Raw genomic sequence first — 24352 nt, 5'->3', positions numbered from 1 at the left:
ACTCAGGAGAAGCAGAGGGGAACCACAAGTTTGAGCCCAGCCTGGTCTACACAGCAAGGTTCAGGCCAGCCAGGGCTATATAATGAGACCCTATTAAAAGGAAGGAAGGAAGGAAGGAAGGAAGGAAGGAAGGAAGGAAGGAAGGAAGGAAGGAAGCATATAGGAGTGAAGGGAGAGGAAGAGAAAGAAAGGTTGTACTAACCATGCAAGTTTGAAGACCTGAATTTGATCTCCAGCACTCATTAAAAAAAAAAAAAAAAAAAAAAAAGTCAGGTGTGGCAGCAGGTGCCCATAATCCCAGTACTCACTGAGCAGACTCAGGAGAATCCCTGCACTTTCTGGCCGGCTGCGGGTCTAGCTGAACCAGCCAGCTCCAGGCTTAGTGAGAGACCCTGCTCAAAAGGACAGTGAAAGATGACTGAGGAAGACATCCAAAGTCAGACACTGGCCTTCATCCAGCCCCTCCACATGCATGTGTACCTGAACACACACAGAAACAGATACACACAAAAAGGAGAAAGAAAAAAAGGGGGTGGGGGATGGGGGAGATGGCTTAGTGCCTAAGAGTGCTTATGACATGGAGACTTAGAACCTTCCGCCTGTGTAAAGACGTAGATGGGGTTGGAGGCTCCTGAAACATTGGTGCTGTGAGGGACGGAGACAGGAGGGCCATTGGAGCTTGCTGGCTACTAACATAGCTCCAGGTCCAGCGAGGGACCCTGCCTCAAAAGAATAAGGTGGACAGTGATAGAAGATGCCCAGCAGCCTCCTTTGCCCTCCAGGTATGCATGCATTGGCACCTGCAGACATATGTGCACACACCACACACTTTTTTTTTTTTTTTTTTTTTGGTTTTTCAAGACAGGGTTTCTCTCTGTAGCTTTGGAGCCTGTCCTGGAACTCACTCTGTAGACCAGGCTGGCCTCGAACTCACAGAGATCCACCTGGCAAAAAAAAAAAAAAAAAAAACTTTTTAAAATGAAAGGGGGGCGATAAAAAAGAAATTAAGAAGAAGAAGGAAAAAACAAAGTTGAACCTCTTCTTCACATGTCTCTATCAATAGTCCCATTATGATGTTAAAACAGTGACTCTGCCTCGGGGGAGGATTTGCCCTGGAGGAGGTGGGAATGGGGGGATGGGCTGGGGATAAGGGGAGGGGATGGGAGGGGGGAGAATAGGGGAACCCATGGCTGATATGTAGAACTGAATGGTATTGTAAAATAAAAGAAAAGAAAAGAAAAAAGAAAAAAAAAGTGACTGTGTAATGAGGTCCAACAGAAAGATAGCCAAAATAATGTTTGCCATCATTAAGGCAGCAATTGGAAGTGGACCATTGTTTAAAAATGAGACTCACCTCAAATATATACTATGACTTGAGGTATTAATGGTAGCAGGCTGTGTGTACAATATAGAGAAAACTGAGCCAGGTGTGACGCACGCCTTGGGAGGTGGAGGCAAGAGGAGCAGGAGGTCTGGGCCAGCCTCCACTAAACAACAAGTGTAAGGCCAGCCTGGGTTACGTGACACCAGCCTGGGGGAAGCGCACTGGCTTTGAAAGTATGAGGACCTTAGTATGGATCCCAGCAACTGTGTAAAAAGCTGAGTGTGGCTGAGTCCCTGGATCTGTAACCCCAGGGCTGGGGTCGGGGTATGGAGACAGGAGGACTCGCTACCAACCTAGCTCTCCAGGTTCAGTGAGAGAACCTTGTCTCAAGGACAATGGAGAGTGATAAAGCAGGACTCACGGTGACTTCCTTTTGCCTCTACTAAGAAGCACACAGACATACAACTTTTGAACACACACACACACATACATACACACACACACACATTAGACACAGATTGAGGGTTAATGTTCAAATGCTATTGCTGACAAGATGTAATACCTTAGCTGAGCATAGTGGTGCACCCTCTTGATGCCAGCACTCAGGAGACAGAGTCAGGTGAATCTCTGTGAGTTCGAAGCCAGCCTGGTCTACAGAGTGAGTTCCAGGACAGCCAGAGCTACACGGTGAGACCCTGTCTCAAAATAACAACCACCAGATGTGATACCTTGATGTGGGGGACTGTCACCTCACAACTGCTCTAATTTCAGCAAACGTTTTTACACCATGGGCCGTGGACCTCAGAGAACGAACGGGCCGCCTCTCTACTTCATTAGCACTCACATCTGCAGTACCAAGGACTGTGTTTATCCTGCAGCACAAAGGGTGCTTGTATTCGGGAGTGTGGCTGCAATAGCTCACTTGTCCTTCATCGCCTTGGTCCTTCCCTTCCTTCTGGAGATGAGGGAAAGATTAGTTGAGCTCCCTGGAGAAAAGCATTAGGTAAATACAGGACGTTGCCGAGTTATTGTTACTATTATTAACAACACGAACGGCTGGGGCATATGTACCCCCAGGGGTTCGAGTGAACATCTAGGCCAGGGGTCTATAGAACTCCAAGTCTTGACCTCTTAACGCCATGTGAATCTAGGGGTCCCTGTGGTAAATGAGACCTAGGGGGCATGGAGGCTGCTGGGGCTGAAAGAGGGGAGTGCCATTCTCTATGGAAGGAAGAGCCTACCTCCTTCTAGACAGAGGCCAATAATGAATTGGGTCAGTGACTAGTCATAGAAAGCATTACATGTGTCAGCCTAGGGGCCAAAGCCCCGGGGATGAAGTCTTCACTGAGGTTTAGGTGTCTGGAGCCCACCTGACAAGAAAGTTAGGGTGAGGTTCTTGTTCTTTTCTCTCTCTCCACACCAATTACATTTTGTAGTAAAAATAATCATGCGTTCCATTTAAAAGCACATTTGTGTGAGGAATTTAACAGGGTAGAAATGATTCTCCTCCACAATTTATATCCAACACATCTTCATTGAGCTTATGCCTTGGCTGGGAAGTCTTGTACCAACGAACATGGAGGAAATGCCAGGGCACAGGTGACCTGGTGGGTAAGTTAGCTGTGCAGGTAACTATGGCACAGATGCATAGGAACTTGAGAGGTTCTGATGAAGAGGAAGCAGAGTGGGGTGGGAGTCAGACAGAGTCATGAGTCAAGGCCTGGCCTTGAAGGGTCAGCGAATCTGATCAAGGAGGGATGGAGGCATTGGCATCCCCAAAGAAGGAACCAACCCCACAAACGGGCAAACGGGACACGTGTGGCGCACGGGGTAGTTACTTCAGCCTGGCGAGTGAAGAATATGGGAGAAATGAAGGCTTGTTAATGTGTATCGGAAACGGGAGATGTTCCCCTCAATCTAGACCCCTGTTTCTTACTCGTGAGCAGTACAAGCCTTGGAAAGTTTCTAGGTAAGTAAAAGTCAAGACAAAACTTGTCTAGGGCCTGGCAGTGAGTGACTTGGAAACAGAGACTCAGAAGGACACTTGCAAGGCTTCTGGGCTTTGTACTGACCAGACACAGATTGGTCTGTGGGAAAGTGCCCGGGGCCAGGGGCGGGCGGGCAGCTTCTCTGGGAAAGCCTGGAGTTCCCGAGAAGCTGGGCATCCTTCTCTACTGTTGGCTTGGTCTCGTTAAGTCAAATCTTCCCATGGAACCTGGGTGGTGGATGAGGCTGGTGGCTGGACTGAAGCTGCTGGAAACTCGGATGGGTTGGGCTGGGAATGGCAGAGTGTGGGATCGTTGCAATAAAATGCAGGGAAAAGAGTCCTTGCCGTGTCCCGGGGTGTGAGGCACAGGGCGTGGGGCCCTGCATTCCCGGGTGGCTAAGACGCCGCCCGCCGTCACTGTTGATGATTATCATTATTATTCCTGCTCCGGCTTCTTGGAACTTTCATCCTGCAGGACCCTGCCTGGCTGGGCAAGCGTCATCAACTAGCAAGGGGTGGGGCGGGTGGCTCCCAGCAGCAAGGGAGCAGGACATAACTAGGGGGTTTCTGGCAGTTCTGAGATCCTTTGTAACCACGGATGCATGGGCAGAGTTTCTCCAGGGGGAAACTAAGACACACTAGCGAGGAGTGAGTCAGCCAAGGTCCTTCAGCAGAGACCTCTCCTTCCCTCACCATGCCCTTCATGAGGCCATGCTTATTCTCTCCAAGCTGGGGCTGATTTTGTAGGACTGGAGGAGAGCCAGAGAAGGTGTGGATTCCAGAAGCGAGAACTGGGCTGGGGCCAGGACATCAGAGCTGGTACCTTCTGTGCCAGGTGCTGCGGGCATCATGAGGTCAGGCTCCCGGTTTCAAGTCTCTCTGGAATCTTCTGCCATATGGGTGGATCTTCTGTAAGCCCCCAAGGGAAGGCAAGGCTGGAGACGTGCAAAATGCCCAGCTCTGTCCATCAGAGGCCAGATTCAGCATCCTGGGATAGGAAGAGCCTAGATCTCATAAAGATGGGCCAGGCCCCAGAGCAAAGGGCCAGACAAAGGCTCATAGACTGAGAAAGGTGTGCGTATCCGCGTGCGCTGTGTGAGTCCACGTGTGTTGCGTGCACATTTTGGTAACACCAGCTTCCAGTGACGACGAGTCTCTGCTTGCTGGGATGAGATGAAGGGAGAAGGGCTGGAGGGAATGTGACTGGAAGACTGATGAGTAGGTAAGGAGTTGAGTGGAATCCTACAAAACACATGGATTCGGGCCCACTGGGCACCCACTGGAGAAGGAAGGGAGTGGTCCCACGTGCAGGCTGAGGCCCTGTCTCCTTCTCCACTCACAGACATCACTTCAAGAGCAGCGGCCCCTGGAAACATCTTCGGGCTTAAAGGAAAACTGGGTCAACAAGTAGGCTACAGAGGCGGGAGGAGAGGAGGTGACAAGCAGCCCCCACAAAGCACTCCCAGGACCCACAGCTCCCAAAGCCAGCGCCTGCCGTGTGTTCACGAAGCTGGCCCTTATCGAGCGGCTTCTGTGAGCAAGGTGGGCTACTTGGCTCTGCAGTGCAACTCCGGAGATCCGTTCTCCGCCCTCAGGAGGCTCTCAGGGGAAAGACAAATCTCTCTGAAGAACTCCTCAGCGAGTCCGGAGACCTCTTCTTCCTCCCTGGCTGTGGTTATGCGAGCTCTACCTCTGCCATCAGTCTGCTAATTCTCTGGAGATTTGCACCAAAAAAATTGGTCTCCGTGAGTTCAAGGCCAGCCTGGTCTACAAAGTGAGTTCCAGGACAGCCATGGCGGCTACACAGAGAAACCCTGTCTCGGGAAACAAGAAAAAAAAAAGGGAGGGGGCAAATTTCACTAGAACTCCTGCTGGTGTCTTGACACTCACGCAGCCAAATCATCCAGCCTTCAGCTACAAAAGCCATCTCTTGAGATTCCTACTGTGTCAGACCACCATAAGACTCAGTGTGACCCTACCAGACCACCATAAGACTCAGTGTGACCCTACCATACCAGACCACTATAAGACTCAGTGTGACCCTACCATACCAGACCACCATAAGACTCAGTGTGACCCTACCAGACCACCATAAGACTCAGTGTGACCCTACCAGACCACCATAAGACTCAGTGTGACCCTACCAGACCACCATAAGACTCAGTGTGACCCTACCAGACCACCATAAGACTCAATGTGACTATACCAGACCATCATAAGACTCAGTGTGACCCTACCAGACCACCATAAGACTCAGTTGTGACCCTACCATACCAGACCACCATAAGAATCAGTGTGACCCTACCATACCAAACACATCCTTTTGCCAAGACCTCCACCCACTTGCTTCCTCCTACTGGTGATCCAGAGAACCCACAGCAGTTTCTCAAAGTTAATTAGATACAATAAGAGCTTCTAGGGGTTTTCAGAGCCCCAACATAAGTTTCATTCTTAGTGCCCAGTGGTGTCCCTTCCCATTCACAGCATACAAATACCAGTAACCTAACTGTCAACATCTGAACAACACCACAAACTTTTCAAGGGAATCCTTTCCATGTTTATAGCCAATTCATTTGACAAGCATGTACATTATAGAGGCTATGGACCAGGTCCTGTGATACTCACAAAGTAGCCCTTTTAATGTTGGGGGAAGGTAGGCCTCCTGCCGCAGAGTGAGGGGCATGCTTGACCAGGGAGGATAGACACTAAGGGAGACAGATGCAGTGAGAGGTCTGACAGAGCAAGTTCACGGCTGCACTGCCCACTATGGTCTCATAGAGCTTTCCTTCCTCGGCTCTTCACATCACAAAGTGATGCCTTGCTGGGAGCAAGGAGAACATTCTAATGAGATGCTCACATGGCATGATCCTGAAGGCACCGTATTGTTCTCCAGTGGAAAATGTTTCTCCATTCCCGAATTCAGCATCCTCTGGAAGTGATACAGGAAACGAGCAGAAATTAGAGTCTAAAATTTCTGTGTTAAAAAAAAAAAAAAAAAAAAAAAAAAGCCCTTACTGGGCAGTGGCACACACCTTTAATCCCAGCGTGTGGGAGGTAGAGGCAGATAGAGGCCAGCCTGGTCAACAGAGCTAGTTCCAGGACAGCCAGGACTACACAGAGAAACACTGTCTCGAAAAACCAAACAAACAAATAAACAAAAAACCAAGCCCTTTGGAGGCTGGGCTTGGATTGTACAATACTTGCCAAACAAGCATGAGGACCTGAATTCTATCTCCAGCATCCACTGGAGACCCACATTGTCATCCAGGCACAGCCCGGAGACTGTCTGGGGTTTACTGGTCAGCCAGGCTTGCCAAGTCAGCGAGTGCTAGGTCCAGGGAGAGATTCTGTTTCAAAAACCAAGATGGCAAGTGACCGAGGAAGACACATGAACATGCTCACCTCGCCCACACACCCTTTAAACAATGGAAGTTATGAAGGGCTGCAAACGGCCCTTACCATTTCGCCCAGTTAGGAAATAACAGCTCCCATGCCCTGACCCAGAGGGCAGCCATCTTGTGGGGAAAGAAATCCACTCTCCTTGGCTCTAACTACAGTGGTAGGCGGTTCCCCTGTGTGTGGTGTGAGACTTGTCCATGAAGGAAGACTCTAACTCCAACTGTGGTTGTTAGATGTGGGGTGGGTATTTAACCAGTGTAATCAGAAGAAAAGTCTTCCAACTGTCTCAGGAAGGCAAGATGATACAAATGACCCCTTCTTGCTTATCTGCCCCCAGAAAACACAGGCAAGTTAGGAAATGTTCTCTACTCTAAATGCACAATTCCTATAAACCAACATAAGCAAGAAGCCGGACTGGAGAGATGGCTCAGAGGTTAAGAGCACCGACTGCTCTTCCAGAGGTCCTGAGTTCAATTCCCAGCACCCACATGGTGGCTCACAACCATCTGTAATGAGATCTGGCACCCTCTTCTGTATAGATAATAAATAAATAAAAAATAATAATTCTTAAAAAAAAAAAAAAAAGAAGCCTTTGAACCTGTTCAGCCTCATGTCCCTAAGCATCAGCATCCCATATGGAGAATTTTGAGAGGGTGTAATGAAAGGAAGCAGATGGGAGCCGGAACATGCTGCTAGTCTCTTGATGATCTTTTAGGGTCCTCTCATACTCGGGGCTCTCCCCCCAACTTTGTGGCTCTGTCTCCAAAGCACCTTGGCCCAGGGTCGAGAAACTGGGATAGTTCTTGAGAATGCTAAGGGAGAAGCTGCTGCGCCCAGGAAGGCAGTCCTTGTTCAGGTTTCCCTGGCAGCAGCAGTGAAAGTGTTTGAGGCTGTACAGAGAGACAGGCACGAGAAATAACACGGTCAAAATGCTGTCCCAAGTGTGGGGTTTCCCAAATCAAAGGGCGGGTCACTACAGGGATAAGAGTCCTGCTGGGCGGTGGTGGCGCACACCTTTCATCCCAGCACTGGGGAGGCAGAGGCAGGCGGATCTCTCTGAGTTCAAGGCCAGCCTGGGCTACAGAGTGAGTTCCAGGCTACACCAAGAAACCCTGTCTCTAAAAAAAAAAATGCCCCTCAACAAAAGGGTGGTGGTGGTAAGAGTCCCTTCCTTTCCCTCCTCCCTTCTTTCTTCCCATTCTTCCTTCTACTCGTTTCCTTCTTCTTTCCTCTCTTATTCTCTCCTTTCCTCTTCCCTTTCCTCATTCTTCCCCGGCCCTCTTTGCCTCCCTCTCTCCCTACCTTCTTTCCCTCCCTCCTTCTCTCCAATTCTCTCTCTTCCTTCTTCCCTTTTTTCCTTCCTCTCTCCCCTTCTTCCTCTTTCCTCTTCCACCCCGATCCCTTTCCTTTCCGCTTCCCTGTAGAACCTAGCAGTGAGTCCCTACATCAGGCTGCCTCTCCAGTTTACCATCAGTCACACCCTCTTCCCATCTGCCTTTCATCCTACAGCTCCTCTGCTCAACGTTGTGTCCTTTATACCACCTTCCCCATCTTGTCAAGCCCCGGTTGAACTCTCCTTTCTCTGAATTCTAATTCCATTGCATAAGGTGTGCTACGTGATACATCTGACTATACCACACCTGATACTGCCTAGCTGCATAACCCACCTGAGTCCTGGTTCCCTGGGCAGGGTGTAAATGTGTAGAGAGCAAGCCCATTTTAGAGTCTTTTAGAGCCCCGAGCACAGGGATGAATTGTTGTGGGACTTGATGGAGCCCCCCCCCCTTTTTTTTCCCCTTTTGCTTCTCATTAAACCTGGGAGAGTGTGCACTGAAAGGTGGCCACTGGAGTCATCAAGGTCTGCAGCTTGTTTGGGTGGAGAAACATATTGTACAACAGAAATTAAATTCCTGGTAGACAGAATCCCTGCCTTTAGATGCATCATGGAGAGCCCTGGGAACAGTCTGGAGGTTGCAGGACATCTTTCACAATACCTTGAAATGGAGTTCAATTACCTATGGGGAAACCTGCGGTCCCCGTGGTTCCAAATAGCAGTGTGCACCTTAGGAAGAAGCCGGGAATCCAAAGAATGTGGGAAAGCCTTCTGCAGGACTGCCACCTGTCAACATGGAGAACTCACCTGAGACGAAAGAGCAGTGTAAATGCGGCAGATGTGATAGGAAGGAGCAGGGCAGACCTGGCCCTCTGTTGTGAAGCTCCTCTCCAGACTCATGTCTCAGGCCAAGAGAGTAAGACTTGAAGAGGAAGCTGTATGTGCAGTGGGAACTATCAGATTATTATAATCTCCCCCACCACCTCGTCATCATCCTCTCCCTCCTCCTCCTCCTTGGAGACAGGCTGTCATGAGTTCTGATCCTCCTGCATCCATTTCCTCAGTGCTGGGCTTACAGGTGTGCACCACCACACTCAGTTCACACGCTGCTGCTGATCAAACGCACGGCTCTGTTTGCGAGACGAGCACTCTACCACCCGGGTGAGCTACATTCCAGCCCAGCGCCTTTCCCTCTTAACACGGACACGCGGTCTCATTTCCTCTACCCTCATCTCTTGTTAGGAAAGAAAGTGGTTGTTCGCCCAAGTCACATGGCTGGTGGGAAAATGGAGTCAGAGTACCACGTCACTGGTCCGGGGCATGCTGGTAGTCAAGAAAGAGCTCTAGCCTTAGCAGCCTTCATTTACGGCTGCTAAAGGATACCAAAGATGAAAGAGGAAACCCTGTTCTTCTCAAATAGCTTACACTCCAGGGAGGGACCAGAGAGGTCCTTAAAATTCAGATACTGTTTTTACCCGAGTGAATACAAAATGTCTTGGACCACAGAGGAAGTGGCCCAAAGCCCTCTGAGGAAGTGTGGAAGGCTTCCCAGAAGAGGCTGCACTTGAGCTGAAATGTAAAGGACAAGGTCTCTGCCAGGTAGACAAGGACGGGGTGTTCCAGGTGGAAGACATGATACGGAGAAAGCTCAGATGAAGGAGCACGGCCTGGGACAGATGCTGGAGACGGTCCAACCTGTACAACATGGCGAAGTCAAGGACCAGTGAAGCTGACCCCACGTTTGGACAAGTCCCCGAATATCTCGCAAAACAGTTCAGGGTTCTGTGGAGAGCTGGATGTATTTCCTGTGGCTGCGCTAGCAAATCACCACAGACTGGGAAGCATAACTCAGCACAAATGTGTTGCCTTCCGATCTGGAGGCCAGAAGTCTCTCTGGCTGCAGCAGACAGCATTGTGTCAGAAATGGGGAGACATGGGTCCTCGCTTGCCTACTTCTGCTTTTTCAGGGCAGCCCACATTCCCCAGCTCACATCCCTTTCCATCTCCATAGCCAGCATCGCGTGGTTTCAGTCCTGCTTCCCTAACTGAATCTCAGACTCCCACACTTCTGTCTCAGTCTAGGGACTCTCGTGATGGCACCGGGACCCCTAGAACCCAGCACAATCTCCACACTCCTTAACCGAACCTCCTTGTAAAGTCCCTCTTGCGATGTAAGGTAACACATTCACAGGTTCAGAAAAGTGGATGTGGGTCTTTTGGGGGGAAAAAATATCTGAAGAAATCTGAGCTTGGGGTGCTAGGTAGTACAGCACTGTGGCTAAAGCAGCTGGTGTGGGGACTGGAGAGATGGCTCAGTGGTCTGCTCTTGCAGAGGACCGGGCAGGGTTCAATTCTGAGCACCCATATGGTAAGTCACAACCAGCTATAATTCCATGTCCAGAGGATCTGAAAGCCTCTTCCAGGCACTAGGTACACATATGGTGCATATATATACATATAGGCACTCACGTATCCACACTGAAAAACTATCTTCCGGAAAGAAAATCACAGTTATGGGCTCTGACGGTCCCAGTTCACTCTCGCCTCTGCTGTGTGAGAACAATGTCACCTACATCATTTCCTGCTCATGGTCCCTGTACCTAAGTTTTCTTGTCTGTAAAAGAGGGACACCCACCTCCTCCTTAGTTATTCAGATTATATGGGGTCACAGTGATGAAACGTAGGACAGGATGAGCCATTCGGTAAACTGGAATGTGGCAGGGTGTGTGGGGGGGGCAGACATTCAAGGCAGGGTTTCTCTGTGTAGCCCTGGCTGTCCTGGAGCTCACCCTGTAGACCAGGCCAGCCTGGAATTCACAGATCTACCTGCCTCTGCCTCTCAGAGTGCTGGGATTAAAGGGGTGGGCCACCACCGCCCAACCAAATATCTTGGTTGCTCAGTGCTAAGAACAGAACCTAGCCCACGATGAGGCTCATCAGCACAGGAAGGAAGGAAGGAGCCCCAAGCACCCGGGGTTCTCTGACACGAAGAAAACGTGATACTCCGACTCTCAGGATAATGCACCCCCACTGCCTCTGTTGACATACAGAAACGAAAGACTGGAAGCTGCCTGCATCTGTCCCCCGTTTCTCCTGAGATTTGTTCTGGGTGCTAAAGAGTAGATGATGTTTATTTATTTATTCTGGATTTTGGAGAGAAGATCTCACTTTGTACCCAAGGCTTGCCTGGAAATGTAGCCCAGGCTCGCCTCAAGCTCAGGGTGATCCTCCTGCTTCAGCTGGGATTACCAACATGAGCTGCCACTGCCATCTATGATACTTCTTTAATTATTTACCATTTATTTATTTATCCCCCCCCCCGCCGCCCCAGATTTCTGCAACACTGTTTAACTCAACATTCAGCCATCTGAAGACATGGTAATGTCTCAGCCGGGTACCCAGTGTGATGACATGCACCTGACTGATTTGGGAGTGACCTGCTCTGGGTTCTTAGATGCCATTACACACATTTAACCATCTCCTTTGTCCTCACTTTCTACTAAGGCGCCAGCAAGCTCCTTGTTATCTTTCTCTTATTGATTTCTTCTCTAAGCACCTCCACAGGTACAGATCTAGCGGTTTGCCTATCAGCAGGGTTGCCCAAATAAAACGGAAGTCAGCCAGTGACATTTGGATTTCAGATAAACAGTGAATAATTTTAATGTAAGTACATTCCAAATATTGCTATCTGTCCAAAATAGTGCTTTATTAACCAGTTATTTGATTAACCAGAACATTCCATTCCCTAGCATCACAAAGTAACATTTCACTTTGTCCTCTGGTGCAATTTACAAGGTAAATTGGTATTCAATTCCAGAAAGTTCCAGCGTCTTCTTTACAAATAGTTTTATGTGGTAACCAGAGGGGAGAAGACAGGCGATGGTTCTGGGAAAGATGGTGGTCAGAAGAGTGGGCACCGCTGTCTCACCACACAGACCCTCTGCTGCCCAGCTCTGGGGTTCACAAGCACAGACAAGCCCCTCCACTAATGGGGGGCGGGTGCAGCCTTGTTCCTTGGGATCTAAAGAGCCCTCAGGATACTCATTCTATTGGAGTATATTGAGATTGGTACCCTGCTTTCTTTTGAAAACGTGTGCTAGATGGACATGGTGGCCCATATGGGTAACCCCACAATTGGGAGGCTGAGGCAGAAGGATTCCATGTTAGAAGTCAACCTGAACTGCACAGAAAGACCATCTTTCAAAACTGAATCAATGAATCCAACTGCATACTGTACAAAGCATGTTCTACATTGTAGTCTAGGATAATGTCAGCTCTCACCACCTGGGAGTATGCATTAGACTGGTGAGTATGAGCTGTTGTAACCAGCTATGATTTGTATCTACAAGGCTGGTCTTTCCATTGACAAGAATGTTTGCTCAAAGCTTTTTCTCCAAAGATCCATTACAGGTGCCTCATCTAGCATTCTCCTCCCCTGCTGACCCATCACCCCCAATTTCTCATTCTAAATTTCCTTCCATGGTCTGTGGATTAGTTGCCTGAACCACCCCCCTCCTCAGTTTTTTCTTTTCTCCCCCCCCCCCACCCCAACCCCACAGGCAGAGTCTTTCTGTGTAGCCCTACCTGCCCTGGAACTCACTATGCAAAGCAGTTTAGTTTTGAACTCTTAGGGATTCACCTGCCTCTGTTCCCAAGTGCTAGGATTAAAGGGGGTGCACCACCATGCCTGGCTAGGTTATCATGACTGACCATCAAGGCTTGGCACTGTGCCGGCCAGATCTCTCCCTCCCTGCAGCCCACAACCTTGGCTCCTAGAGGCACTTCTCAGCTCCCCACTCCACATATGTCTTGGTCTCGTTCCACTGACCTCCCTAGTGCTCTCAGCCAGACATCAGTTTTCACATCAGAGTTGTCCAGGATCTTGTGGTATTGGTACCTACATGTCCGCACTCTTTTAAGTATCCTTTCAGAGACTAAACAAGGCAAAATACTTTAACAGCTTATGAAATCTTTTTTTAAAATCTACTTTTATTTTGTGAGTATGTTGGAGTGTCTGCATGTATGTGTATACGCCACACGAGTGCCTTATATCTGTGGAGGCCAGAAGAGGGTATCAGAAACCATGGAACCGGAATCAGCCAGTGGCTGTGAGCTGCGGTGGGGTGTGGGAACCAAATCCTGGTTCTCTGAAAAATCAGTAAGTGCTCTGAGCAGCTGAGCCGGCCCCTACCCCAGTTCAGCCAAAATCTCTCTCACACACACCCAGACCCCCATGAAATCTTAAAAAAAAAAATCCGGGGCTTTTATTCCTAAGAAATGAGCGAAGCCACCTAACCAAAGACAGTAGGCCTTGAGAGCTGGTAAGGGATTCCAGCTGCATCCTCAGGTACGAAAGGACAATAGGTATCCCTCAAACCCTTATTTACTTTCTAGGAAATGGGGCCCGGAGGGGCTGGGGGAATTAAAGACTTACTGGTACAACCTCTAAGAAAAACTCGCTCCAGATAAGGTCTCCTGGTCCTTAATTGTTATTGTTATTGTTATTAACCCAACTCCTATGAAAAGCTGCCACAGCTCCGTTAACAACCGCAGGTCTGGGTTTAATTAATACCTCTGAAGGCTGAGTCCTCAGGCAACGTGTTGTCCGCCCCCACAACTCCACAAACAGGCTCCTCCCCCTCCTCTGACTCCGCTCACAAGGTCCTCTTCTTCGGCAGATCCTGCAAGGGTTCCTTTATTCTCACCTCTGCCAATCACTGCTCTTCCAGCCCGTTCGTTCCCAGGCTGGGTAATCTCACATATCTCCTTTGACCTTCTTCTCCCTTTTTCCAGCTACCAAGTTACCCCGTAGAGTCTTCAAGAATCAGGCCTCGAGGGCTATGAAATCTGAGGTGCCCAGAATTCCTAGCAGCCCCCAATTCTGGCCCTGCTTCCCGGGTCTCCTCTTGAGAACTTCCGGACACTTCTCAGGTGGTACAGCCGGTTGGGTGGGTTGGCTGGTGTAGGGTTACGGAGTTTGGCACTGACTCCAGCCCCTCTTGGCTGCTCTCTTAAATTAATTAATTCCAATTAAAAAAAAATCTCAATTGGACCTCAGTGCATGCCTCTGGGGCACATGTCACATCAATTACAAACAAATTAACCCTACTACCTAACAGAATGAACCTCTTTGAAGATTCACATACAACTGCAGCCTAAGGGTTTTAGAGCCCTCTGCTACAGACAGATTCGGAGGCCAAACCCTAAGAGGAACTGGGGCCCAGTCCCCTAAGGCCAGGGTTCTTCTCTGCCTTTCCTTAGTGAGCTAGGGAGCTAAGGTTTGAAGGTGGTGGCCTCATTTCTCTAGCCGTTCTCAACCCGTGGATTTCGAATGACCCTTTCACAGGGGTCACCTAAGACCATCAGAAAACACAGCTATTACATAACGATTCCTAAGAGTAGCAAAACACCTAAGACCATCAGAAAACACAGATATTTACATTATGATTCATAACAGTAGCAAAATTACAGTTATGAAGTTTTATGGTTGGGGTCACAACATGAGAAACTGTATTAGGAAGGTTGAGAACTATTGATCTTAGGGCAAGACCAAAGTCTCTCAAATTTAAAAGTCCACCTCTCCATTATGGGAACTGGCCATTAGGCAAAGGTAAGGATGTATCTCGTTTGTTTGTTTTAGTTTTACTTTGTTTTCGGGACAGGGGTTCTTTGTGTAGTCCTGGCTGTCTTGGAACTCACTCTGCAGACTAGGCCGGCCTCGAGCTCACAGAGATCCACCTGCCTCTGCCTCTCGAGTGCTGGGGTTAAAGGCGTGCGCCACCACCGCCCAGCAAGGTAAGGATATGTCTTTACTGTGTGTTCCAACACTAAAATGGATATTGAATTGGTTTATCCTTTTGCATCACTATAGACCCAGCATGGAGGGTACCGTTGAAGATGCCACTGACTGGGAGGAGAGAGGGAGACAGAGATCCACCATCTTTTCTTCCTTTCTTCCTACTTCTTTCCTTTTTATCTATTTGTTGTTGTTTTGATCTTTATTGTTTTTGGAGAAAGAGGTCTCACTGTGTAGACCTGGCTGGCTTCAAACCTCAAACTCATAAGAGCTCTGCCTGCCTCTGCCTCCCCAGTGCTAGAACTATTAAAGGTGTGGACCACCATGCCTGGCCCTATTTATTTGATATGTTTGGGTGTTTTGCCTGCATGTATGTCTATACATCATGTGCATGCCTGGTGCCCATGGAAGTCAGAACTAGAGTTACAGATGATTATGAGCTGACTGGGTCCTGGGAATCGAACCCAGATTCTCTAAACGAGACCAGTACTCCTCACTGCTGAGCCATCTCTCTACCGCCTACAAATAGTTTTCCCTCTGTGAAAAATAAGTAGGCAGATTGAGATTAGCCCTAAACCTTAGTTTGCTAATACTGTCCTTTTTGCCTGAAGTTAAAAAGAGTACTAGCAGACCAGATCAACAGGCTTCTCCTTATCTGCTTAACTCGTTTATTTATTGGCATGGGTCGACTGTAAATCAGCTTGCTCTTTTATGTTCGTTGGCATCCTGGCTGTCCACTTGAGTCCAAACTTTCAGAGGGCAGAGACCAGTTCTGTTAAATTTGCTTTGTATGGTATCCAGCAAAGAGCTACAGGATGGGGTCAGAGACGTCCTGGACTTGGACCCTGGACACCCAGGGTTTAGCTCTGCCCATCTGACTCTTAAAATTAGGACCTTATTTTTATTGGCTGTTAAAAAACTCAATCTGGCCGGGCGGTGGTGGCGCACGCCTTTAATCCCAGCACTCAGGAGGCAGAGCCAGGCAGATCTCTGTGAGTTGGAGGCCAACCTGGGCTACCAAGTGAGCTCCAGGAAAGGCGCAAAGCTACACAGAGAAACCCTGTCTCGAAAAACCAAAAAAACAAAACAAAAAAAAAAAAACAAAAAAAAACCTCAATCTGGGCTGGGGGGAGTCTAGAGAGATGGCTCAGCAGTTAAGAGAACTGACTGCTCTTCCGGAGGACCCAGGTTCAATTCCCAGCACCCACATGGCAGCTAACAACTGTCTGTAACTCCAAGATCTGATACCCTCATATAGGCATAAATGCAGGCAAAACACCAATGCAAATAAAATAGAAATAAATAAATAATTTAAAGAAAAAAGACTGGGGCCAGGTGTGGTAGTGCATGTTTTTAATCCCAGTATTCCAGAGGTGGAGGCAGTTGGACCTCTGTGAGTTTGAGGCTAGCCTGGTCTACACTGGGAGTCTCAGGCCAACCAGGACTACATAGTGAGACCTTGTTTCCATTAAAGGCGGTGGGGGGAGGCCTCAGGGTCAGACATGGTGATGAATGTCTATAACTGCAGTACTTGGGGGGGTGGAGGTAAAAGGATCAGGACCTCAAGTCACTGTTAGCAACCTAGAGTTTCTGAGGCCAGTGTGAGTTACATAAGAAGCTGTCCCAAAAAAGTGGGGTGCGTTTATGTTGGCTTCTACCCACTCTCTTAATGAAAAAAAACAATTAGTGAAGAGTTATCCAAGACCAAGAAACCAGAATGTGTGCTGAAGTTTCCTGTAGTGAGGGACAAGCTTCAGTGTGGCCATTGAATGGGGGTGGGGTGGGGATCCTGCTACTTGTTCTTTTCTTGTGATTTGCAGGATTAGCAGCATTGGGAGGCAACCCCCCTGCCTGTGGTGAGTGAAGGGGAAAGAGTAAAAAGAGAACAGAGGAACAGGGCTCTCTAGCTGGACCTTCTTAGCTAGACCTGAATCCCAAACACGCACTTGCAAAACATGGATCTGTAAAGGTTTCTAGAGTCCCAGGGCTCAAGAGAGAGAAAGAAGGAAAAAAATATTACAGAAGATACAGAGACAGAGCTAAAGTTAGGATTCCTTTCTACCATGCACCAAAGGTACTAGTTTTCACTTATTAAGAATATGTGGCCGGGCGTTGGTGGCGCACGCCTTTAATCCCAGCACTCGGGAGGCAGAGCCAGGCGGATCTCTGTGAGTTCGAGGCCAGCCTGGGCTACCAAGTGAGCTCCAGGAAAGGCGCAAAGCTACACAGAGAAACCCTGTCTCGAAAAACCAAAAAAAAAAAAAAAAAAAAAAAAAAGAATATGTGAGGGGCTGGAGAGATGGCTTAGCAGATAAGAACATTGGCTCTTCTTCCAGAGGACCTGGTTCAATTCCCAGCACCCACGTGGCTCACAACTGTCTGGAACACTAGTTCTAGGGGATCTGGCATCTTCACACAGACAGACATGCAGGCAAAACACCAATGCATATAATTTTTTTTTTTTTTTTTTTTTTTTTTTTTTTTCCGAGAAAGGGAGTCCTTGCTGTTCTGGAACTCACTCTGCCTCTGCTTCCCAAGGGCTGGGATTACAGGTGTGTACCACCACACCTGGCCAATAAATCTTTTTCTTTTTCTTTCTTTCTTTTTTTTTAAGACTTTGTGACAGTTTTTTTTTTTATTATGTATCTTTTTATTATGCATTAGTATTCCATCTGTATATATGCCTGCATGCCAGAAGAGGGCACCAGATCTCATTACAGATGGTTGTGAGCCACCATGTGGGTGCTGGGAATCGAACTCAGGACCTCTGGAAGAGCAGCCAGTGCTCTTAACCTCTGAGCCATCTCTCCAGCCCTTGACAGTCTTTTAGAGTAGGGTTATCAAATCCCCCAGGAGACTAGCACCGTGGGAACTAGGGAACCTGGGTCTTAGTTTGACTCTGTTGTCTACTGGGTTGGGTGACTGGCTAAGCCATCAAAACATTCCTTGGCTTAAATTTCTCTCATTGGGAAGAATACCTGTTCTGTCTGCCCTTGCAGCCGTTGGAAGATGTGATGAGACAATGGATGTAACGTCCCCACAGGAACCGTAGAATGAGGCAGGTGAAATGGCTCACTGAGTAAAACTTCTTGTCCCCAAGTCTGAGGACCTGATTTCAATGCACAGCCCGTGTCCTTTGACCTCTCTGCACAGGGGGTGGTCGACCACACACATATACAATCACAAATAACACAGATGTAACCATCAAAAAAGAGACACCACAGAGCCCAGGTGAAATGGAAAGCTGAATGAATACTGTGATTACGAGGGTCCATCCAAAGAATTGGCCTCTGGACGGAGAGTCAGAACACTTGGAAGGTCACCTCATTCTTCGGCCATCACTCCACACACCCCTCATCCAAACCAGACAGCCTGACCAGCAGAGAGGGTGGAGGAATGGGTCAAGTGTCCAAGAAGACATTCTGAGTTCAGCAGACCTCAAGTTCATTCTTACACTGAATTCAATTTTATTACATGTGCTTACTTTCTCCCATTCTGCTTGAAGATATCCTCTCCACCTGTTGAAACATGATATAGATTTTAGTGTTTATCCACTGAAAGCACTCACTATTGAAGAATGTGGCCCAAAGCTCCAAAACTCTGATCCCTGGAGCCTGGAGTCTAAGTATAATAAAATCCAAACATCTGTTTCTGGAAGGGGCCAAAGACAGAGTCAGCTCTTGGACCCTGTATTTATAAAGTTTCAGTCTCTTTCTTAACTTTGTCCCAGACTCACATCATTTTCTTCCCTGGGGGACTGGGTGAGTGGGGGTTATGGCTGATGTACTGGGAGAAAAAGTTAGTTCCATCTATATGGGAATGTTTTTCATGTCGTGGGGGTCAGCTTTAGTGAAAGAACATTAATACTGTCTGTGCTGAATGACAGAAGGCGGCTTGAAAGAAGGATCAGAAGTTCAGAGCACTTGTTACTCTTGCAGAGGACCCGGATTCAATTCCTAGCATCTACATGGTGTCCTACGACCATCCATACCCCCAGTTCCAGGGGATCTGACAAAGTCACAGGTGCACAGACATGCATGCAGGCAAAACACACATACACACAAAGCAAAAGAAGTAAATAATGGATGGAGTTCCAACTAAGGAGCGGAGAACTCCCGGAAGTTTTGTTTCTGGTGGGAAAGGGTTATCCTGACCTAGGGGACATAACCTTGGGTCTTCCCTATGGAGCCTTCCCCTTGCCACGCCATTTCCTTTCCTTGTACTCTAAGCACTTTCAATTGCAGACACCCTCTTGGCTCTGAGCTTGGATAAATGCTACCTTGTTAGCTAATAGTACCATTAATTATATTAATGATTAATAGCTAATTAGTCATAATGTGGTCATACTTCTTACAGTGGAGTCTTCCTTTCTTGCAGCAGTTCTGAGACTCCAGCACACACACACACACACACACACACACACACACACACACACACACACACACACACTTCCCTATTCCTAACCACAGGACAAGCGCAGCAATCCACTTTTTTTTTGCTGACCATCACGGCAGTTTCTAAATTTCTCTAGTTGTTATCGGCTCTCCCATTTACCTGGAGAATGACTACTGCTTATAAGTCCGTCGCTGCTTTTATTTATGCCGGGTCACTCACTCTACTAACAAGGTGGTCAGCACTTTTTAAAAAGTTTTTTTCTTTTTTTAACGCATTCCCTAAGTCAAAGACATTTACTCCCAAACCTCACGCTGACCCACTTTCCCACCTTCTCCCCCTTTTCACTTTTATCTTTCCCTAGTTCGTGGGATGCCAAACCCCCGGCCCACAGATCCCTCACCTTCCAGCACTCAGGCTTCCTTTTGGCAACCACGCCCACCCCCTACCCCCTTACCCCCCTTCCCGCCCCCCCTCGGAAGCGACGCGCATGCGCTGCCCACGCCTTACCTGGGCGCTCGGCAGTGGGCGGAGTGGGCGAGGGCCGGGGGTGGAGCAGGCAGCCGGCAGTTATCTGCGCGGCTGAGCGCTCACAATGTGGCAGGAGGGAGAAAAGGTGCGCCCGGGCCCAGCCAAGGGCCGCGCATGCGCGCCGACCCCACAGCCGGGGATGGGTGTGTGTGTGTGTGTGTGTGTGTGTGTGTGTGTGCGTGTGTGTGTGTGTGTGTGTGTGTGTGTGTGTGTGTGTGTATACGGGGGGGCGCGCGCGGGGGGGCGCGCGCGCGGTCGCGCGCACGCGCGCTCCCGCCGGCCTCCCTGCCCCCTCGCGCGCACATCCCTACAGCACACCCCCCCCCTCTCCCTCCCCCCCGCCGCCCGCCCCGCGCGCCGCCCGCCCCGCGGCCCCGCTCGGCCTCGCGCGCTCGGAAGGGAGTCGCGAGACGTCGGAGCGGCGGCCACGTAGCGCTGCGGCGGCGGCGGTGGCGGCGGCGGCAGCCGAGGCCGGGTCGGAGGAGCGGCCCAGAGCGCAGACGTTGGGGCAGGGGGAGGGGCCGGCCCGGCGGGCGGTGGGGACTGGAGCGACGCGGCGCGGCGACAGGCCCCCGCCGCAGGGATGGGCCGCCGAGGCGGCGGAGGCGGCGGCGGCGGCGGCGGCCCGGGTGAGTAGGGGCCCCCTTCCCCGCGCTTTCGCCCCCCGCCGCGGCGGCGGCGGCGGCGCCGGGGCAGCCGCGTTTCCTCTGCGCCTGATCCGGCTGGCGGGGCTGGCGGAGCCTGCGCTGAGGGAGGCAGCTGCGTGCGCTAGGCCGGAGCAGCCCCCATCCGGCGGGCAGGCCCCGGGCGCTGCGCGTCTGCGGCTCCCGGCTTAGCCCCGGGTCCCGGCTCCTTACCCCCGCCCCCTCCCTCCGGGACCCCAGCTTGGCTGCAGTTTTGCAGCGAGTGGGCTCGCTTCGAGGCCTGACGGGGTGGCGGGGGGGTGCACGGGTTAGCGGGCGGAGGGGAGCGTTCTCCTGCCCTGCAGCTGGTGGCTTGCACCCACTACCTCCCCCGCCCTGAGGTTGCACCCAGACCTCCAGTCCTCTGGAGTATTGTGGCACCAGGAGATAACACGCATGTGATGTACACTCGCTACCGGCAGCACCACATTCAGCCCAGTGGGCGATGCAGACCTTTCTCCACCCCCACTTCGTCCTCCCCTCCAATCAGGCTCAACTGAAGAGTCTCAGATCGGAGACACCAAAGAGAGTGACACCCCTGTTACATCTCTAGGAAACATGATCATGGTCGAGGGATGTCTCCAGTAGAAATGATAGATGTCCCTGCCTCGCCCCGAAGTCAGTCTTAAGGATTTAAGATCCCATATGCTGTTCTTTGAAGCTGGCCAGTCTTTGAGTACATCTAGCTCGTCCCCCCCCCCCAACAACAACATCACGAACACGCGCGAGCACACACATATGCACACGCACACTCGTGCACTTCCTGATTACAGAACGGCCCCTGTCATCGCGGATCCATTGTCAGAAATGGCTTGTGCCAATCAAAGGAATGTGCCTTGGGAGGAAGATGTTTTCCACAACCAAGCTACAGGATGTTCCTCTGTCAACCAGTCTTTGGTTGCCCCTGGGTCTTACCCATGTTTAAGCATCGTCATAGGGTTTCCCTTATATGCTTCTCCAGCGCGTTCTCAGTATCACCTGAGTGATGCTCCCCCGCCCACCCCTACTCCCCAGTTAATTAGATACTTACTGCACACAGTAATTTCATCGATTTTTTGTTGTTGTTGTTCTTGTTACAACGTTTAACATAACAAGGCATAGCCTGTGTAAGTAGTGTAATCTTTTGGGATGAAGGTCTGTATACTTTTTTCCCGGAGGATGGTTGGGTCCGTATTGTTCTGAGAAAGGCAAAGAGCACATGCTTTGTTGACAGCGTGTATGTTTGCTCAGGAAAGGAAAGCTGCCGTTGCTCGCTTGTGCGCTGTGTGCTGAAGGCAGTTAGCTATGTTCCCCAGTGGGGCTGGTCTGGGATGGATATGTTGCCCTGTGTCAACGGCTTGATTATTATATCACCACTGTGCACATGTGTTCACATAGATACTGTCCTGAGTATAAAAGACTCACCGCTAAATTTTTTGTGATTCTCAACTCTTGACTGGGGCTCAGGGCCCTCTTTGCAGTGAAATACATGGATAGTTTTGTATGCAACTAAACAGTCATCTTGAAGCTGGTCCTGGAACCTCACGTTAAGATCTGTGCTATGCAAAAGTGAAAGCAGTTTTGAGTTTGTGTTTTGCTTCTCTTAACCATTAGGTTTACTTTGGCTCTGGACTAAAGAGCAAGTATGTATCATTGTATGGTTGTTTTTGTTTTGTTTGTATGCATATTTTATCTGCATCTACGTGTGTGTGTGTGTGTGTATGTATGTACCACATGTGTGCCCGGTGCCCACAGAGGTCAGAAGAGGGTGAGAGAGGGTGGTGGAAACCCTGGACCTGGAGTTAGGTCAGAAGAGGGTTCTGAGTCACCATGTAGGTGCTGGGAATAGAACCTGCGTCCTTTGTAAGAGCAACAAGTGCTCTTAACTATTGAGCCATTTCTCCGGATGGCTTGTCATTGTGTTTTGTTCTTCGGGTAAGTAAGGTCAGTTAGGAATTACAAGATAGTTTTCCTGTGAAAAGGGAGGTGGGTGAAAATCAGAAGTTAAAACTAGAGACAAAATAACCTAGATTTGACCAATTGATCGTTTATCTTCCTGGCATATTCTAAAGGTAGCGAATGTCAACGGTGAAGTGTGTAATGTGTTTGGCAGTGCCTGTATGGACTATACATGGCTTAAAGACTGAGGCCGATCTCTGTTATTCCATGGTAGAGCACCTGTTCAGGGCTGAGAATTTTTTTCTAGCTTCGCTAAATTTGATTTCATGGTGCCATCAAAACCATCCACTTCAATGGATTTCGGTTATAATTGGAAAATTTACTCTCCCTATCCAGAATCTAGAGCTGAGGATGAACTTTGCACTATTCTGTTAATAAGCAGTTGATAAATGTCAGTTTTTGTGTGTGTTTAAATTCCTCAACTATTGTCTTTTGATCATATTTCAACCAAGACACATGTGTTCCAGCTTATGATAGTACTGTGATAGGTAGTGATAGTAACCACAGTCCCAGTTTCTAACAGCATACAGTTTCCACTTTAAAAAAAATAATTAGGGTTCTGAGAGCTTAAGGAATTCCTGGTATTAACTAGCATTTTGAAAAGCAGGAGAGGCTTGGAATCTTGCACAGAACCTGTTCCACACACCTGGAGAATAGCATTTATTCTAATAATTATTCAGTGTCCTCTGTGATGTTTAAAAGTATGCTGAGGTTGCATATGTTGCATTTTTATTACCTACTATGCATGACTGAAGTGACTTATATTACAGGTTATATTTTTTTGTCAGTGGCACGCCTGTAGTTTTTATCATCTGAATTACTTGCCTGTCCTAAACTCAAAGGACTTCAAAGTTTCAAATGCGTTACTTTTCTTTGTCAGTGATTGTAATGTTAGGGGAGGACCCTGGAGTCTCAGGGAACAAGGTGCTTGCTTGGTTTAGTTTTGCAGCACCTATTCTAACCAGTCACTTCCCTAGTTAAATATCCACACACCATGGAGCCGCTGATCAGGTAACACTTAGGGCTGTGAGGACAGCATTCTCTCTCTGCTTGCCAGATTCAGACCGTGGAAGCTGGGAAACAGTTGTGCAGCACAGCAGTGAGACACTGGGGGGAGGAGTGATGGCAGAGCTCACCCTCATTAGGACCAACAGCATCGTTTCCTCAACACTCTGCAGACAGCCTTCCCTTAGGAGGTTTCAGACCAGCAGCCCCTGTCTGCAACTGTTGCCTCAAGATCTGCTCCCAGACACCCGGAGCAGTTTCCATTTGTGCCCTAAGTTTTGGGGAGTAAGCTTATAGCGTGGTAAGAAAATAATTTTCAAGCCTGTTTGTGTATGTGTGTGTGTATATGTACAGATAGAGATATAGATTAGTAGGGTACTGATGTGACTTTTCGGTTTTACATGTCTGAAGCCTGTTGAAGAAGTAAACTATAATATACCTAATATATAATATGTGAACTATATATACCTTTCTCTCTTTTCTCATAGGTTTTTGAAGATTACCAAAATTGAGAATATATATTTGAGTTTCTTTTCCCTTGTTCTAAAAAGTCAGTTGAAAGATAGCTAGAAAGGGGTGGAGGAAAGAGTGGATTGTCTTGAGTTTGAGCAAACAGTCTTTGAAACTAGTTCTTCTGGAGTAGGTAACTGCATCTCCTTGGTAACTCCTGGGTTGTGTGCCAGTGTTTTAGGTATGATGTTTTTCTTTGCTTTTGTATGTGTTGAATTTGATGGGGATGAACTGGTCTTGTATTTGGTGATTTTAGCTAAAGGAAGAGTTCCTTGGGACCAGGCAGACTAGGCTGACATTGTAGTTTTACTGTTTATTGGCCTTATGGCACTGGACAAATCACTTGATTCTTTCTGCCTCAGTTTCCTCGTCAGTACAGTGAGATTTCTTGTGAGGGTTAGAGTTAAAGTATGCAAATTCCCAGCACTGGGCCGGTCATATGTGCAGGTCAGGA

At 48.8% G+C, this 24352-nt stretch overlaps 1 protein-coding gene and 1 long non-coding RNA gene across 2 annotated transcripts in view; one reads left to right on the top strand and one right to left on the bottom strand.

Moving 5' to 3' along the window:
- Positions 1–18073: 18073 nt before the first annotated feature.
- LOC119086969 lies at positions 18074–19950 on the bottom strand. Its single transcript, XR_005090390.1, has 2 exons — positions 19742–19950; positions 18074–18357 (listed from the first exon to the last, which is right to left on the bottom strand). It is a non-coding gene; the product is annotated as an uncharacterized LOC119086969 (long non-coding RNA).
- A 383-nt stretch (positions 19951–20333) lies between these two features.
- The window catches only part of Znf652 (zinc finger protein 652), a 56438-nt gene continuing 52419 nt past the window's right edge, over positions 20334–24352 (top strand). The window contains exon 1 of the mRNA XM_028869004.2: positions 20334–20391. The gene's annotated coding sequence lies outside the window, so the exon portion shown is untranslated. The remainder of the gene's footprint in view (positions 20392–24352) is intronic.

This window comes from Peromyscus leucopus, chromosome 8b, assembly GCF_004664715.2.
Source record: "Peromyscus leucopus breed LL Stock chromosome 8b, UCI_PerLeu_2.1, whole genome shotgun sequence".
Taxonomy (NCBI): domain Eukaryota; kingdom Metazoa; phylum Chordata; class Mammalia; order Rodentia; family Cricetidae; genus Peromyscus; species Peromyscus leucopus.
Note: the sequence above shows the minus strand (reverse complement) of the source record. Positions and strands in the feature narration are given on the sequence as shown.